Raw genomic sequence first — 14,929 nt, forward strand, 5'->3', positions numbered from 1 at the left:
ACTCCAGCCCAGCTGCTGATAGCTATGTGTCTTTTTTTTTAATAAATTTATTTATGTATTTTTAAAGTAATCTCTACACCCAGTGTGGGGCTCAAACTCATGACCCCAAGATCAAGAGTCAGGTGCTTCACCCTCTGAGCCACCCAGGCACCCCTAGCTGTGTGTCTTTGAATGATCTCTCCATGCCTCATTTTTTCTCACTGGAAATGAGGAAAACAGCTGATTCATTGGGTCAATTTGAGGATTAATTGGGAAGGTACCTGATTCTTAGTAAGTGTGCAATAAATGTTAACTAGTCTTACCATGATTGTGCTTGGCCATTGATTTAATGTAAATCAAATTCTCTTCCTACCTTCAGCATAGAACCTGGGTATGTAAGTTGTTCTTTATAACATTTCCCATCAGAAAACAAGCAAATTGTTTCTGGAACCTGGGCCAACCGCTTACCCATAGAAAGTACTTACTGCCAACAAAGTGGAAAACGAAATATTCTGACAATGTGCTCTACTCCTGAAGTAAGACACGAGGGTGCTGTTAGTACAACAGTCACAGGAAGGATGAAGTCGTTTAGCTTGTAGAAGTGTGTGTGGCAACTTCTATAAATCTTAAACTGTTCTTGAGATAAAGTTCGTTTTTTTCAAAAGTCGTGGTAATGCGTTTCTGGGCTCAGCTCTTCCGCAATTAATGGATTGACTTCATCCTTTGTAGCTTAGCAAACAAGCTAACAAAGGCAGTCACAGGGTAGGCCCTTCTAGAGCCTAGTGTCTTATTTATGAAATATGGGGCTTGGCTTCCTCTAAGGCGTTTGTCTGCTTTGAAACTCAAACAAAATAAACAGACATTTGGGGAAGAATAAATTATGGCTTCGTGTCAGCCTTATAATCAGGATTGGCAGACGTCCTCCGGGCAGGAAACTATGGAAGGGGATGGTTATGTTCTTGAGTGTGGGGAGAACCCAAACTCAAGTCAGCCTGGGTTTTCTGAGGGAAGTTGGGAGATCTTCAAAAGAGCGTAGTATGAATTCCGTTCTCTCAGGAATGGTTACACGGAGGCCATCACCAATAAGAGAAAGGGGATTGGTTAAGATCCAATTCAGGGTGTTAAGAGTGGATAGATAAGCAGCTGTTTCCAAATGCATTCTCTTTCTGTTCTTTAATTGCTCCCCAAATATCCATAGTCCAAAGAAACCTGAGCTTTTAGTTAATCAGGAATGAATGTTCTGGGCAAAGAGCAATATAGTTCCAGGTGACTTCTCCTGAGACCTCTTCTATGATGTAGTGAGTGTGACGTGATAATCTAAGGGAAATTATGACCCTGTTCGGAGCTGTCCCTAGGGATCCTGCAGGGCTGAGACTGACGATGTTCTTCAGCCTTCACCTCTCCAGAAGGGGTTTACAGGAAAGAGCAATCTCCAGAGAATTGGAAGCTGGGAAACTAATTGCCCTGGGTTTCTTTAAACCTCCTGTACTGCCCTCCCCGCTTACAAACCCCCCCATCATTTATTCATTCACACGTTTATGGAACCTATACCCTGTGTGAGGCCGTAAGCTCTGTAACAGGCTGACAGAGATGAATAGGACATAAATCTTGCCCAGATGGCAGTTACAGTCTGAGGGGAGGTGGGAAATGCACATTAATAATTGTGATACAAGACGATAATGATGTGTTGAAAAGCAGTGGGTAAACTGCTCCAAGGTTTTTGGTTTTGTTTTTGTTTTTCTTAAAGATTTATTTATTTTACAGAGAGAGAGAGTGGGGGGGGGAGCAGAGGGAGAGGGAGAGAGAGAATCCCCCCCTCCTATGTGAGGCTCAATCCCATGACCCTGAGATCATGACCCCCGAGATCACAACGTGAGTCCAAACCAAGAGTTGGTCACTTAACAGGCTGCACCACCCAGGCACCTTGCAAGGGTTTTTAAATAATAGTAAGGATTGATTTAAATGAATATGGAGCACATTCTCAATGGAGAAAATAAAGAGAAGAAGCCACAAAAGAAAAATGGGGAGAGCAAGAGTCTGGACAGACTTGCTACAGAACCTAGGAACCTGGTTGAACTTGAGACCTGGAAATGCCCTCTAAGGATATCTGATCTCTACCTCAGTGTGAGACTGTCCCCAGCCGGTTCAGTCTCTGCTTGAACACCTCCAGGGATGGGGTACTCACCATTTATTTTTGGATTAATTGTGTCTGGTCACCGAAGGAAGTAGGGAATCTTTAAGAATGGTGTGTGTGTGTGTGTGTGTGTGTGTGTGTGTGTGTGTGTGTGTAGGTAGATGGGGGGGTAAGGGGTAGAGGTGGGAGGGAGGAAGAGGCAGGGCAGTAACCGAGATTTTGGTATCCTACTGGAGCTCTGCCTGAAGGACAGCGGGACTGAGTGCTGACTGGCTGTTCCTTGAGTTAAGCTGGCGAGGTTTTATTATGCTGAAGATAGAGCTTAATGTCCTGGTTCCAAGGTCCAAGGATGCAAGGGTGAACTTGCACAGAAGGAGATCACGTGAACAAGCCTTCAAGAATGGAGACTTTGCTCTGGCTGGCAAGATTTAAGTCAGTGCCTTATTACATCCTGAAAACAAGTTAGATTTACCTCTGGAAGCTAAATTAGAACCTGAAGACCGCAGAGAAGTGACTTGTAAAGGTGTTTTAGTAAGCTTCCATTTCAGCAGGAGGTGGAAAGCTCCTTGTTCATTGTAAGCAAACCAATTTAGTGGAGCCTTGGGCTGCCCCATTTGTAAGAAGCCCACGGTCTCCTCTGTGGGCTTGGAGGAGATAGGAACATTGTGCAGACAATCTGTAATAGGACCCTCTAGGCGCCAGCACTTGGAGAACTCTGCTGACTCAACTCAGATCTGCAGGTAGACTTCTTAACAGGTAAGAGGTATTAGAGACAGTTGTAACGAATGAGGAATTAGCGCTATACTGATGTTATTGGTTGCAAGCAAGAAACTGCTTATGTGGCCTGAACATGTCATAAAAAATATTTCTTGCCTCTCTGGCTCAGTCTGAAGAGAATGCGGCTCTTGATTTCGGGATTGTGAGTTGGAGTCCCACGTTGGGTGTAGAGATTACTAACTAACAAACAAACTTTTAAAAATATGCATTTCTAGAAAATGAGTTCTGCTTAATATTTGGGATAGCATTTCTCTTAAAAATATTTAAAATTTGGGGCGCCGGGGTGGCTCAGTCGGTTAAGCATCTGCCTTTGGCTCAGGTCATGATCTCAAGGTCCTGGGATTGAGTACTGCAGCAGAGTCCCTGCTGTCTGCCTCTCCCTCTCCCTTTGATCCTCCTCCCCATTTGTGCTCTCTCTCTCTCTGCCTCAAAAAAAATAAATAAAATATTTTTTAAAAATGTAGAATTCAACAGGAACTGCCAAGTAAACTGGTATTGACTTGGTGGCATATTTTAGCTAGGGAATGAAGAGAAACTGACTGAATTAAACAAGGAAACAAAGTGGATCAGTTTGCAGAATGGCAATCCTAAATATTAATTTGTTCACCAAATTGCAAATCAAATCAAAGACTTCATTAAAAAATGACAGAACCAAGTTTGGTGGCTGGAAAAATACATTTTACGAGAAGATGAAATGGAGGGGGGCCTGGGTGACTCTGTCGGTTAAGCGTCTGCCTTCAGCTCAGGTCATGATCTCAGGGTCCTGGGATTGAGTCCTATATCAGGCTCCCTGCTCAGCGGGGAGTCTGCTTCTCCCTCTCTCTCTCTGCCTGCCACTCCCCCTGCTTGTATTCTCTCTCTCTCTCTCTGTCAAATAAATAAATTTTTAAAAAATAAAATATTCTTAAAAAAAAAAGAAGTCAAAATGGAATAATACAGTAGAGTGGAGAAAACACTGGTTTTGGATTCAGAATACCTGAGAATCACATCTTGACACTTAAAGTTCTTAATCTGTCTGGGCCTCAGTGTCTTTATTGCTAACAGGGAAAAAAGGGCGCTTAACTCGTTGGATTTTTTGGACACCTAAGTGAGAAAAGATAGTGCCTGGCTCAAGAAATCCTAGGGGAATTGGAAAATTTTTAGGACACTGGAACATTTCTTTTCTTTTTTTTTTTTTTTTTTTTAAAGATTTTATTTATTTATTCGACAGAGATAGAGACAGCCAGCGAGAGAGGGAACACAAGCAGGGGGAGTGGGAGAGGAAGAAGCAGGCTCATAGTGGAGGAGCCTGATGTGGGGCTCGATCCCATAACCCATAACGCATAACGCCGGGATCACGCCCTGAGCCGAAGGCAGATGCTTAACCGCTGTGCCGCCCAGGCACCCCACACTGGAACATTTCTAATCTATGCCTGATTGATTTTGCATTTGGTTCAAGTCCTTGTTATCATATATTTGCTTTGAACCAAAAGGGTATGAACCTATTAATTGATTATTTACAGATGTACGTTTATTAAGTGGTGGTGTTGCAAAGTTATGTATAAATCAAGTAATATTTCAAGTGCATTCGGGGAACTCCCCACGTAAAGGAATTCTGTTTGTGTAAAGCTAAGAGGCTTTTCCAAAAACAAATAATATTCTATTACATCTTTTGAGCAAATCAACATGTTCACATGTTGGGATTAGTTCTATCGAGGTATTTCATTAACTTCTTGCTGTGTGGGGGCTTATGAGGGAATTAAATGCACACAGAATGTGTGGGGACAAAAGCAGAATGAGTATTTGGACTCCTTAGTGCGATTTGCTGTTTAATTCTTAGAGGTAAAAATGCTACCTCCAAAATCTACATTGGAAATAATAAAAGTAGAATCTGACCAAAAGATGTTTGATTTACAAAAAGCAGTCTTAATTCTAGCCTTGTGACCTTGTCCAATATTTATCTTGTCAGAGCCTCAGTTTCTCATCTGGGAACCTGGGTGGGACAGGATGGAGGAAAGACATACCAAATATCTAATGAAATTGGTCTATGGGGCGCCTGGGTGGCACAGCGGTTAAGCCTCTGCCTTGGGCTCAGGATGTGATCCTGGCGTTACGGGATCGAGCCCCACATCAGGCTCTTCCGCTATGAGCCTGCTTCTTCCTCTCCCACTCCCCTTGCTTGTGTTCCCTCTCTCCCTGGCTGTCTCTATCTCTGTCGAATAAATAAAATCTTTAAAAAAAAAAAAAGAAATTGATCTAAATATCTAATGTTTCTTGCATACCTATAATTCTATCACCTTAGGAAGCTTTATTGCTCATACTTTTTCCAACTGTCAGACAGAGTTAATATATGTCTTCAAAAAGTACCAGATTACTTCAAAGGGGGTGGTTGAAGTTATGGGGAATGGGGCTCTTTCTTTTCCTGGAAATAGGGAGAAACAAGGTCACTCAACATTCAAAGTTTATTTGGACACTATTAAGTTACTCAACAGATGGCTTCCTCACAGAGTGCGACTTACTCATTTATTAATGGGAAAAAAAGTTCATACATGTAAAGAAACAGTCTATTTTAATGGATTCTTTTATGAAATAAATGATTTGTAGGATATGAATCATCATTTTGACATGTACATTTTAAAAATCTGTGTTTTTATACACTAGGATTGCTTAAAGCAAAGTAGACCTTTCTAGTTCATAGACTCTGAGAGCTACAATAGACTTTAGAGCTCACCCAGAATAACCAATCCCCAAATCCTAATTTCAGGGCATTTAAAATACTGTGCAGTCACTGAATTGAGGCGAATTGTGAGGGCAGTAGTCTGGAGTGTCAGCAATTTAGAAGAAGGGTAGGGGGGAATGCAAGCCCAGGCGACACCTGTCACTAGGGACAGCTTGAGGGCAGAGTACAGCCAGGGAAGCAAAGGGCTATTCCTGAAAAGTGGGAACATCTGACAGCGTGACTTTCGTTAAGGCAAGAGCTCACAGTAAATGCATAATTTTACAGGAATTAATTATTTACAGTTCCTCCAGATGCATTCCTTGCAGAAAGATCAACAACTCAGGGAGCAGGGGGAATGGTTGTCCAAAGCCGGATTACGGGGGCTGCCACTGCAAATCCTCCCCTGAACCCAGCCCTCTTCAACTCCTTTTCTGAGTCATAACAAAACGATTCTGATTTTTTGTGTGAAACGGTATGTAAAGGCTAGCATCTTCCTGATGCTTGGCAAGTGGCTGTTGTTTCCCATCGGAACTAAGCAATTTTTACAATTTCAGCATTTGTATCTCAAAGTATTAGTTCTCACAGTTCTGGTCAACCCTAAAAGCAATTTGGAAATGCTCAAACATCTCTACCTCTCTGGATCTGGGTTGGCTTGTCTGGAAAAGGGGGCTATTTTCTGATTTAAAGAAGGTGGAATGGCCAGAGTTCCTGTCAGAAACAAAAGCCTTCTGTGGTTGCGTTAGCAGTTGAAAGGCATCAGGTCCTAGAGCCTTGCAGCCCTTCTTTTTGAGTGAGTGAAGCTTCTGTGTCTTTGTTTGCAAAGCCATTTATTATCTGTGAAGCTATGCTTTTTTGATGTGCAATTTCAATAAAAGTCCTTAACCTCTCTGTGCCTGTTTCCTGATATCTAGAACAGAATAAACAGTGGAGATAAAGGGATGAATTAGTTCTTGGAAATCTCCGTTCCATCCATCCGGAATTTTGTGATCCCCAGGATGTAAACTCCTTCAGGGCACAGACTTGCTTTCGTGCACCCCTGTTTTCTAGCACCCAGAACATGGTGTGCTTGATGAACGTGTTTGAGTGGGTGAATGAAGGAAGACTTATAGATACATTCTCTTGCTCTCATCCCTCACCCAGCTGAATATCATGATCCAAACTGTTCTTTTGTGATTTCAAGAATATGCCATGCTGTTGGGGCGCCTGGGTAGCTTGGTTGGTTAAGCGTCCCACTGTTGATTTCGGTTCAGGTCGTCAGTGATCTCAGGGTTGTGGGATCAAGCCCTGTGTCAGGCTTGCACTGAGCACAGAGTCTGCTTCTCTCTCTCTCTCTTTCTCAAATAAATAAATAAATAAAATCTTAAAAAAAATATGTGTGTATATATATACACCATGCTCTCTTTTACACCTCAGTGCCTTTGCATGCGTGGCCTCTCTGTCCCGAAGCATACCTCCTTCCTCTACCTGGAAAAGTCCTCTGCTGACCTTCAACCTTGGGTAGACACTGTCTCCTCCATGAAGATTTCCCTCTCTCCTCTGGGCTCACATTGCACTGGACCTATGCCTCTACTGAAGTGGATTTTCTTACCAAATTGTAGTTCTTGGATTGGTTTTCTCCTCTCCCCTCCCCTCCCAAGGTTTGAAGCAGTGAGCCCTGGGTCACCATTGATAGGCATTCAAAAATTATTTTTAGGAATAAATGAATAGTTTCGCAGAAACTTTTCAGAAACGCTTCACAGTACCCAGTATTATGGTATGCTCAGAGTCTGGGCATATTAAGTACTTTTTGATTGATTTGCTAGATTACCAGGTATGCCACCAACCTTCAATTTTCTTAGCAGATACAGACAGAACTCTGTTTTAAATGGCATAATCATGGTCACGTTTTGTTCCTCTGAAATGTAACATCTACCAACAATAAAACACAAATACGCACAAATTAAAAGGAAAAAAACTCATTATCCCTATGCCCTAAATGCACTGCTTTTCACAATCCAGCTGTAGGTCCTGGAAGAGTGTTTAACACAGTAGATGCTCAATGACTATTTAAAAATGAATAGATGTTGAGGCACCTAGGTGACTCAGTCAGTTAGGCAGGCATCTGACTCGATTTTGACTCGGGTCATGAGACTGAGCCATGCACTGGGCTCCGTGCTCAGCATGGAGTCTGCTTGAGATTCTCTCTCCCCTCTCACTCTGCCCCCATCTCGGCTTGTGCTTGCTCTCTCTCTCACTCTTAAAAAAATTAAAAAATAAAATCTTTAAAAAAGTAAATAGAGGGATATCTGGGTATCTCAGTCAGTTGGGCATCTGCCTTTGGCTCAGGTCATGATCCCAGGGTCCTGGGATCAAGTCAGACGTCGGGCTCTCTGCTCAGTGGGGCACCTGCTTCTCCCCCTGCCTGCCACTCCCCCTGCTTGTGTTCTCTCTCTCTCTCTGACAAATGAATAAATATAATCTAAAATCAATCAATCAATCAATGTCTCACTCTTTTCACTGCTTAATTTCTGAAAGAAGTGGTGTAACCTTGCAGTCTCCATTTATTCCTTCTCTGCTTACTCTTGAACTTCTGGCAATAGTCTTTCTTCTCTTGCCACTCCACTGCAGTTGTTCTCTTGGAGGTCACCAGTGACCCAGTTACAAAAGCTAATGGAATTATCTCAATATTCCTACTGCCTGACTTCATTATGGCGTCTGGCATCATTTATCTTTCTCGAATGTGGCTTAATTGAAAAAGCATGAGTTTTAAAGTAGAGAGACCCTAGTTTAAATGTGTGCTCGTCTTCTCCTTGCTAGTTGTGTGAACTTGGGCAAGTCACCTTTTAAAATCTCTCATCATCCTAAAAATGGAGTTTTGATGTCTATTTCTCAGGGTGGCTGGGAGGGTTAAATGGGATTTTGTGCGTGAACAGTTAGCCCAGTGCCTGGCTTGCAGTAGGCATTCAATAAATGTTGGTTCCTCTCCGGACTTCTGAATCATCCCTCATTCTTGGTTTTCTTCCAATCTATGTCTCTGAATAGATTTTCATGGGGCTTTTCTTTTCCTTGCCTACCTCTTCTTATACCACATTTTCCTCCTGTCCTATTTCAGATTTCCCCCCATCTTTTACCTGAACGATTTGCCATGCATATAGTCGACATTCTGAATATATGGAATATTGAATCTTAGTCTCCCGATTGGCCTCTGTGTATCCCATAGTTTGCTCCTAGTCACTAGAATTGATGTTCCTCAAATACAGTTTGATAATATCACTCCTCCTCCCCGCCCCCCCAAAAACTTGACTAGCATCTCTTTATTTAAAGAATAAAATCTAAACATTGAACACTTACCAATCTAATTCTTGTTTGTCCTCATCTCTATGCCCTGACTTATCTCTCCCTATTTTCAAAAATCCTTCATGAGTTTTGACTCCTCAGTGCCTTTACTACAACTGTCTCTTTATTCCAGAATGCCCTGTTCTTTCCTATTGGAATTCATACTTTGTCTTAAGTACCAATTCCTCTTCAGAGCCTGCCTCGACCCCCTCTTTCCCTCTAGTTAAAATTTAGCAATCTTCCCACTCACACCTTGTTTGCATTTATATTTTGCACTGAATTAATTCTGCCTTGCTCTGCACAAGCCATGGCTTACTTGTCTTGCTATATTCCTAGCACTTAGTAAGGAACCTCACATAGTGCTCTAGCTTAAGAAGTACTCGTACAATTAAACTGAGTTGAAAGTCAACACGAATAGTCATGCTTCCTCAGAAGGGTTTTATAAGGGGACTTAATTCAGCACAACAAAGAGTAATATTTATAGACCGCTTACTATGTGCCAAGCACTGTTTTAAGTGTCCAGTACTGCTCGAATGCTCACCACAACCCAGGAGGGAGATGCTATCAGTTACCTTGATTTTACAGGTGTGGAAGCCGAGACAGAGAAGTTAAGTAACCTACCCCCAAATCAAACAGCTAGTAAGTGGTGGAAAGGGGTTTGAAGCTCAGATAGCAGGCCTTGGGGCTGCGCACTTAATCACTAGGTTATATTGCCAATAGTTTTTGGCGCTTCCAAGGAAAGCATTGGAATACCCAGATCATGCCACCTGCAAGGACAGCAAGGAGACAGATAGGGTGACGTCAGGAAGTTTCTTCCGGCCTTGGTTTGCACAAAGACTGTCCTTGTAAGGCTTAGAGGACAAGAGATGATGTCTGTCTGTGCCTTGGTATCCTGGTGTCAAGAACACAGGGCAGCCAAATGTTGTTGTGCAAAATATTCTTCTTTGACTCTTAAGCCTTTTGATGAGCAATTAAACCAGGGAGGCTTATCTGGTGACAGTCCTTCCCCTGAGGTGACGTCATTGTTCACCCTGACTCCTGCCAAAGGCTAGCGGAAGCACTCTGTGCATTCCCTGTGGCTGAGAGGCCTCACCAGCACTTGGTCCTAGGGGACCGAGACTCCATACAAGTCTCGTGGCATTTTCTTCCTTTTCCTCAAAAGGAGATGCTGGACATGGTGGCTGGCCAACTGTGGTTTTATTTAGATTGTGTTCAGGCAGCACGCTCTGCCCTCCCCTTACCACACAAATCCCATGAAGTTGCCTCTGACTTCTTCAGTAGCTCTCACCTTCACGGGGAAATGAGGTAGGGATTAGTAAAAGGAACAGAACTGAGATACCAGGAGGGGTTGGAGCCTATTCTTTCCAGTCCTTTCTTTCTCTGGCTCCTGTCTCCCCACTCCCGGCTCTTTGTCCCATCACCACCCTAGTGATTACTCTTTGATTTTCTATTTCGCCATGCAAGATATTAAAGCTGTTTATAGGTTTCAGGGAGGTGTTTAGTATCCAGTAATCAAAATGCCTGGGGCCAGACATGCATCAGTTCAAATGGACTTTGTTTTATGCTTTTTTTAAAAGATAGAGAATCTGGGGCCTCACAGACCCCTGGGGATGGGGTGGGGAACTGAGCCTTTAAGACATCATTTCTTTGGGGCACCTGGGTGGCTCAGTGGGTTGAGCGTCTGCCTTTGGTTCCGGTCACGGTCCTAGGATCCTGGAATCGAGCCCCATGTGGGGCTCCGTGCTCTGCAGGGGGGCCTGCTTCTCCCTCTCCCTCTGCCTGCTGCTCTCCCTTCTTGTGCTCTCTCTCTCTAATAAATAAAAAAAATATTTTTTTAAAAAAAAAGACATCATGTTTTTCCTGCTACTGCCTGTCACGGAGCTCCAGTTACCTTTAAAGATGTCCGGAGAAAGCCATTCTATCCATCCTTGGTCATACTTATCATCCAGCCTGAATCCCCGAAACGGAGCTGTACCCTCACTTCGTCTTGCCCCACCACAGAAGGAGAGTTACAGAGTAAGGTCTGCCATACTTCACTTTGTATCTGAAGATAGGTAATAATCCTGCGCCACAGCATCCTTCACTTTTCTGTCAGATTTCCAGCCTCTCTAGTAGTAACAAGGTCCACTCCGTGTGCCCTGCTGCCCGCTTCTTTCCCTTGTGCAGGGCAGAACCCTTGGGTTTGCTTGTTCTCATGTTGTGCGGGAGACAGACTCCATGTCCCAATCTTGAGCCCTAGGATGTTCTGGCTTGTGGCAGCAGTGCTGGAGGGGACAGTCCTGCCTCTGGTCTTGCGATTGCCTGTCCTTGGCATCCCTGGGGCAAGTGGGATGGGGGGGTCTCTGGGGGCCTGCCCCTTGTACAAGCTCACACTCACTTGGATGTGCACCCAGGAGAAATCTAGCTTCACAGCTAGTATTTTTCACTGAGGCTCCCTCCTGAAGTTTTGGCTGCAAACCGGACTATAGTTAGTAGGTCTGCAGAAGTAATAGACAGGTGTTGGGTGTCTTGTGTATGCAGGAAAAGGGAGCCTGAACAGCTGAGCATAAACAACAGTTGCCTGGTAATATGAGCTCCTTTCTTTTAAAGTCAGAGGCCAGCTGCAGGTGGGGGAAGGGAGGCCAGGTCGTTCTGGCCTGCCACCTGTCTGGGAGGCCAGAGGCCAGGTCAGCTTCCCAGAGAGCCACAGTGTCTGCTGGGAGCCAAATGCGGGGACAGAGGTGGGGAGGGGGAGGCAGGGAGAGGAATGCAGGGACTGAGATTCTGACTCCCTGCCACCAGCTGCTTTGGGAAATTGTTTTTTGTTTTTTTTAAAGATTTTGTGCTTCCATTTCCCATTTGAAAATGACTGACGGGATTCAGTAGCCGCATATAGTTTCATGATATTCCCAGCGGAAGTGAGGGCTAGTAAAATTCAGGGGCCACAGGGGACCTGCTGCTTTCCAGAGCTGATACATCTGGTGAGATTCCTGTGGCCTTTAACGGGCTTCAGAAGACCTGGGTTCAAGTTCTGTCTTTGTCTTTGACTATTTTTTTTTTTTTAAAGATTTTATTTATTTATTTGACAGAGAGAGACAGGCAGTGAGAGAGGGAACACAAGCCAGGGGAGTGGGAGAGAAAGAAGCAGGCACCTAGCGGAGGAGCCTGACGTGGGGCTCGATCCCAGAACACCGGGATCACGCCCTGAGCCAAAGGCAGACACTTAACGACTGCGCCACCCAGGCGCCCCGACTATTGTTTGTTTTTTAATCTATGACCTTGCATAAAGTTCTACCTCACTCCTAGGTCCCTGGGAAGATAAAATATTATGTATGAAAGTCCTTTACAAAAGTGTGAAGGATACTGAAGAGAATCTAAGGGAGGAGAAACTTGGTTCTTCCCTCAACACGCTTGTTGTCCTAACAGTAATGATGGCTTGCCACCGTAAGGGCTTTCATTTCTCAAAGCAGGTTCCCTTATATCATCTTACTTGATGGTGCCGTGGTAAAAAAAATACATAAAACAGAAACAGCTGTGGTGGAGGGGATGGGAGGATGTGTTTTGAACAGGGTTTTAGTGGATAAAGGCTTGAAGGAAAGAAGGGAGAAGGGGCCGCTGGTGGAAGTAAGCAGGGACAGTGCTGGGGTCTCGAGGTCCTCTGGGTATCTGCTTCTCAGCCAAGTGAAACCATTTCAGATTTAGTTTGGAGGAGGTTTTCCCTCAGGCCAGGTGAAATGTAAATGATTGTTCTCAACTACTGCTGGGCCCAAGGCTTAAATTAAATCTCCTAGGATTTTCGATTTTAGGTTCAGAATCCTATTGTGGGTGGGAAAAGAGGCTGCAATGTGTGGGAAGAGGGAGCTTGGTGACTTGAATTCCTTTTAAGAGGCATCCATTGAAATTCAGAGTGCTGGTGATAAACTTCAAGGGGCCTGCTCCCCTTGTGAATCCCCCCCACCCCCCGCCGCCAATACCCATCAAGTCGGTTAGCCCAGCCTTGTGGATCCTCACTTTTTTTGTTTGCTCCTTTGCTTTGTTTTGTTTGTCTTCCTACTTCAGCAGGCCCCTCCACAGGCAGGTTCCTTGCAATGGGAAGTTACCAGATCCCCTGCAAAGCCCTTGTCCTTGGAGCAAGTCCAAGGCAGTAAGCATCCTTGGGGGAAGTCCAGGGCAGTGAGCAACTCTGGTGCCTTGGCTTAACTCCGTATCCTGAAGTTTGGAGTTGCCTGTCCAGCGCCCTCAGCATTCCTGGGGCCGGAAGAAGTGTTCGGCTCCTTGCCAGGCCTGTCACCTGAAGGGGTTTCTCCTTTCTATGTCATGTCCGGGAGTTAAAATAGAGTAATCCCAAACCACCTTTGAGTGAGCCAGTGGCCGGATGTGGAGAGTCAGAAATAAGACCAGCTGATGATCTTGGGAGTCATTTGCAGGTGGGCCTGGCCTTGGCGTTTTGGCCACAGTAGCTCTGTCCCAGCGCAAAACTGACTTTCCTCAGTTTCCTGGCCTCTTGCACATTTATACCTTGAGCTCCCCTCTGTGGGTCTTTCGGGGACATGATGGCCCCATGGCCAGTTGTCATGCTTGATGTCTTGTTGAACTGCAGGGACGTAATTTCTTGCCATGGGTTCTTGCAAGTCTTTGGGACTGTGATTTTTTTTTTCTCAGCTTTGGGACACTCATGAAAGGTTCCTGTGTCCTTCACCCTGGTAGGGAAGCTGGGGCATCAGGTCTTAACTGGAAATTAGACTCCTAGAGAGGGGCAGAGAAGAACAGGTGAGTCGAATTGTGGATTTAACAGTGGCATTTTTCTGTGCTCCTCCTGGTCTATTTGAAAGCTACTGTCTCTGCTTTGTAGAGAGGCAAATAGTGGAGAGGCATATGTGCTAGGCTGGAAGGGAGGTGAATGGACCATACAGCCTCTGTGCTAGAAGCTGGGCTGGTTTATGCCTAGTCCCAATGGAGAATGCCTCAATAAAGTGGATCAGTTCTCCGGCCAGGCTCTTAGGGCTCTAGGTATTTGGGTCTAGGGAGGGAGTGGGTCAGCATACATACCTTCAGACACTGCCAGGGCTGATTCACTTTCTAGGTTCCATGACCTGGGGACATACTGGATTTTTTTGTGACCCAGTCCATACGCCTTGCAGGTTGAAGCAGAATTGAGTCATCCCCCAGGAACATAACTCCCAGGAAGGCTTTGCTGGATGCTTTGCCTTCTGGGTGCTCACCCTCCCCAGTAACTTCATTTTGTGCTTGGGGTGGGGCTATGGTATTGGGGGGGGGTCGCTCAAGATGGAGAGGGATCAGTCCCTTTTCCTTACTGGTCCTGTGTCTCCTGTGTCTCTCAGATCCTATTGTCCGTCCTTCTTTGGTATGTGATGTCTGCTGTCCTCAGCTTATTTCACCGAACTGTTCTCTCTTCTCAACTTGTCATTTTGGAAGCAGCCTCCAGGAACCTTGCTGTCGTCCTCTGACCATGCCCAGACTTACTGTGCACCTACCTGCATTCCCGAATAATTCAAAGAAAGCACTTTTCTTAGAAGACATCCTGCTGCAAAGCCCCCTAGTTTTCCCTCAACCCTGTCTTGGGTGGCCTTGGGGAGTGAGGGCTGAATTCCTGATTCCTCCGTTCCCCTTTCTCCCCCTCCCCCACTTCCCCCAAAGAAAAAGCTGGGCATTAGACTAATGAGGGCTGCCTGGCCAATCGCTGCTTTGAGAAAGTTTGGTTTGTGATCCTGTTTCGTTAGGCTGATTGGAGCAGCCCTTCCTTGGAGGTAGAGTCCCTCCCCAAGGGATTTCGCGTACAGTTACCCTAGCTGTCGCTGCCTGTGCATGCCCTTTCTGGACAGAAATGACCTCCCCTCCTCTCCCTCTTAGCTCCCCCCTCCTTTTTTGTTTTTATCCAGTGTCTCGCTTCCTCTCTCTCTCTCTCTCCCCCCATCTCCCTCCTGCTCTCCGCTTCCCTGCAGCGCCACGCCGGCTCCCCAGCCCGGTCGGCCGATCTCGAGCCGCTGAGAGTTTGCCGAGCCGCCCCCTGGGGCCCCGCGCCGCCG

The 14,929-nt window shown here is 45.2% G+C and overlaps 1 protein-coding gene across 2 annotated transcripts in view; it reads left to right on the forward strand.

Annotated features, from left to right (window-relative positions):
* The window catches only part of GRAMD1B (GRAM domain containing 1B), a 227,666-nt gene that overhangs the window by 52,156 nt on the left and 160,581 nt on the right, over nucleotides 1-14,929 (forward strand). The window lies entirely within an intron of this gene.

The sequence above is a fragment of the Ailuropoda melanoleuca genome, chromosome 8 (assembly GCF_002007445.2).
Source record: "Ailuropoda melanoleuca isolate Jingjing chromosome 8, ASM200744v2, whole genome shotgun sequence".
In the NCBI taxonomy this organism is placed as follows: domain Eukaryota; kingdom Metazoa; phylum Chordata; class Mammalia; order Carnivora; family Ursidae; genus Ailuropoda; species Ailuropoda melanoleuca.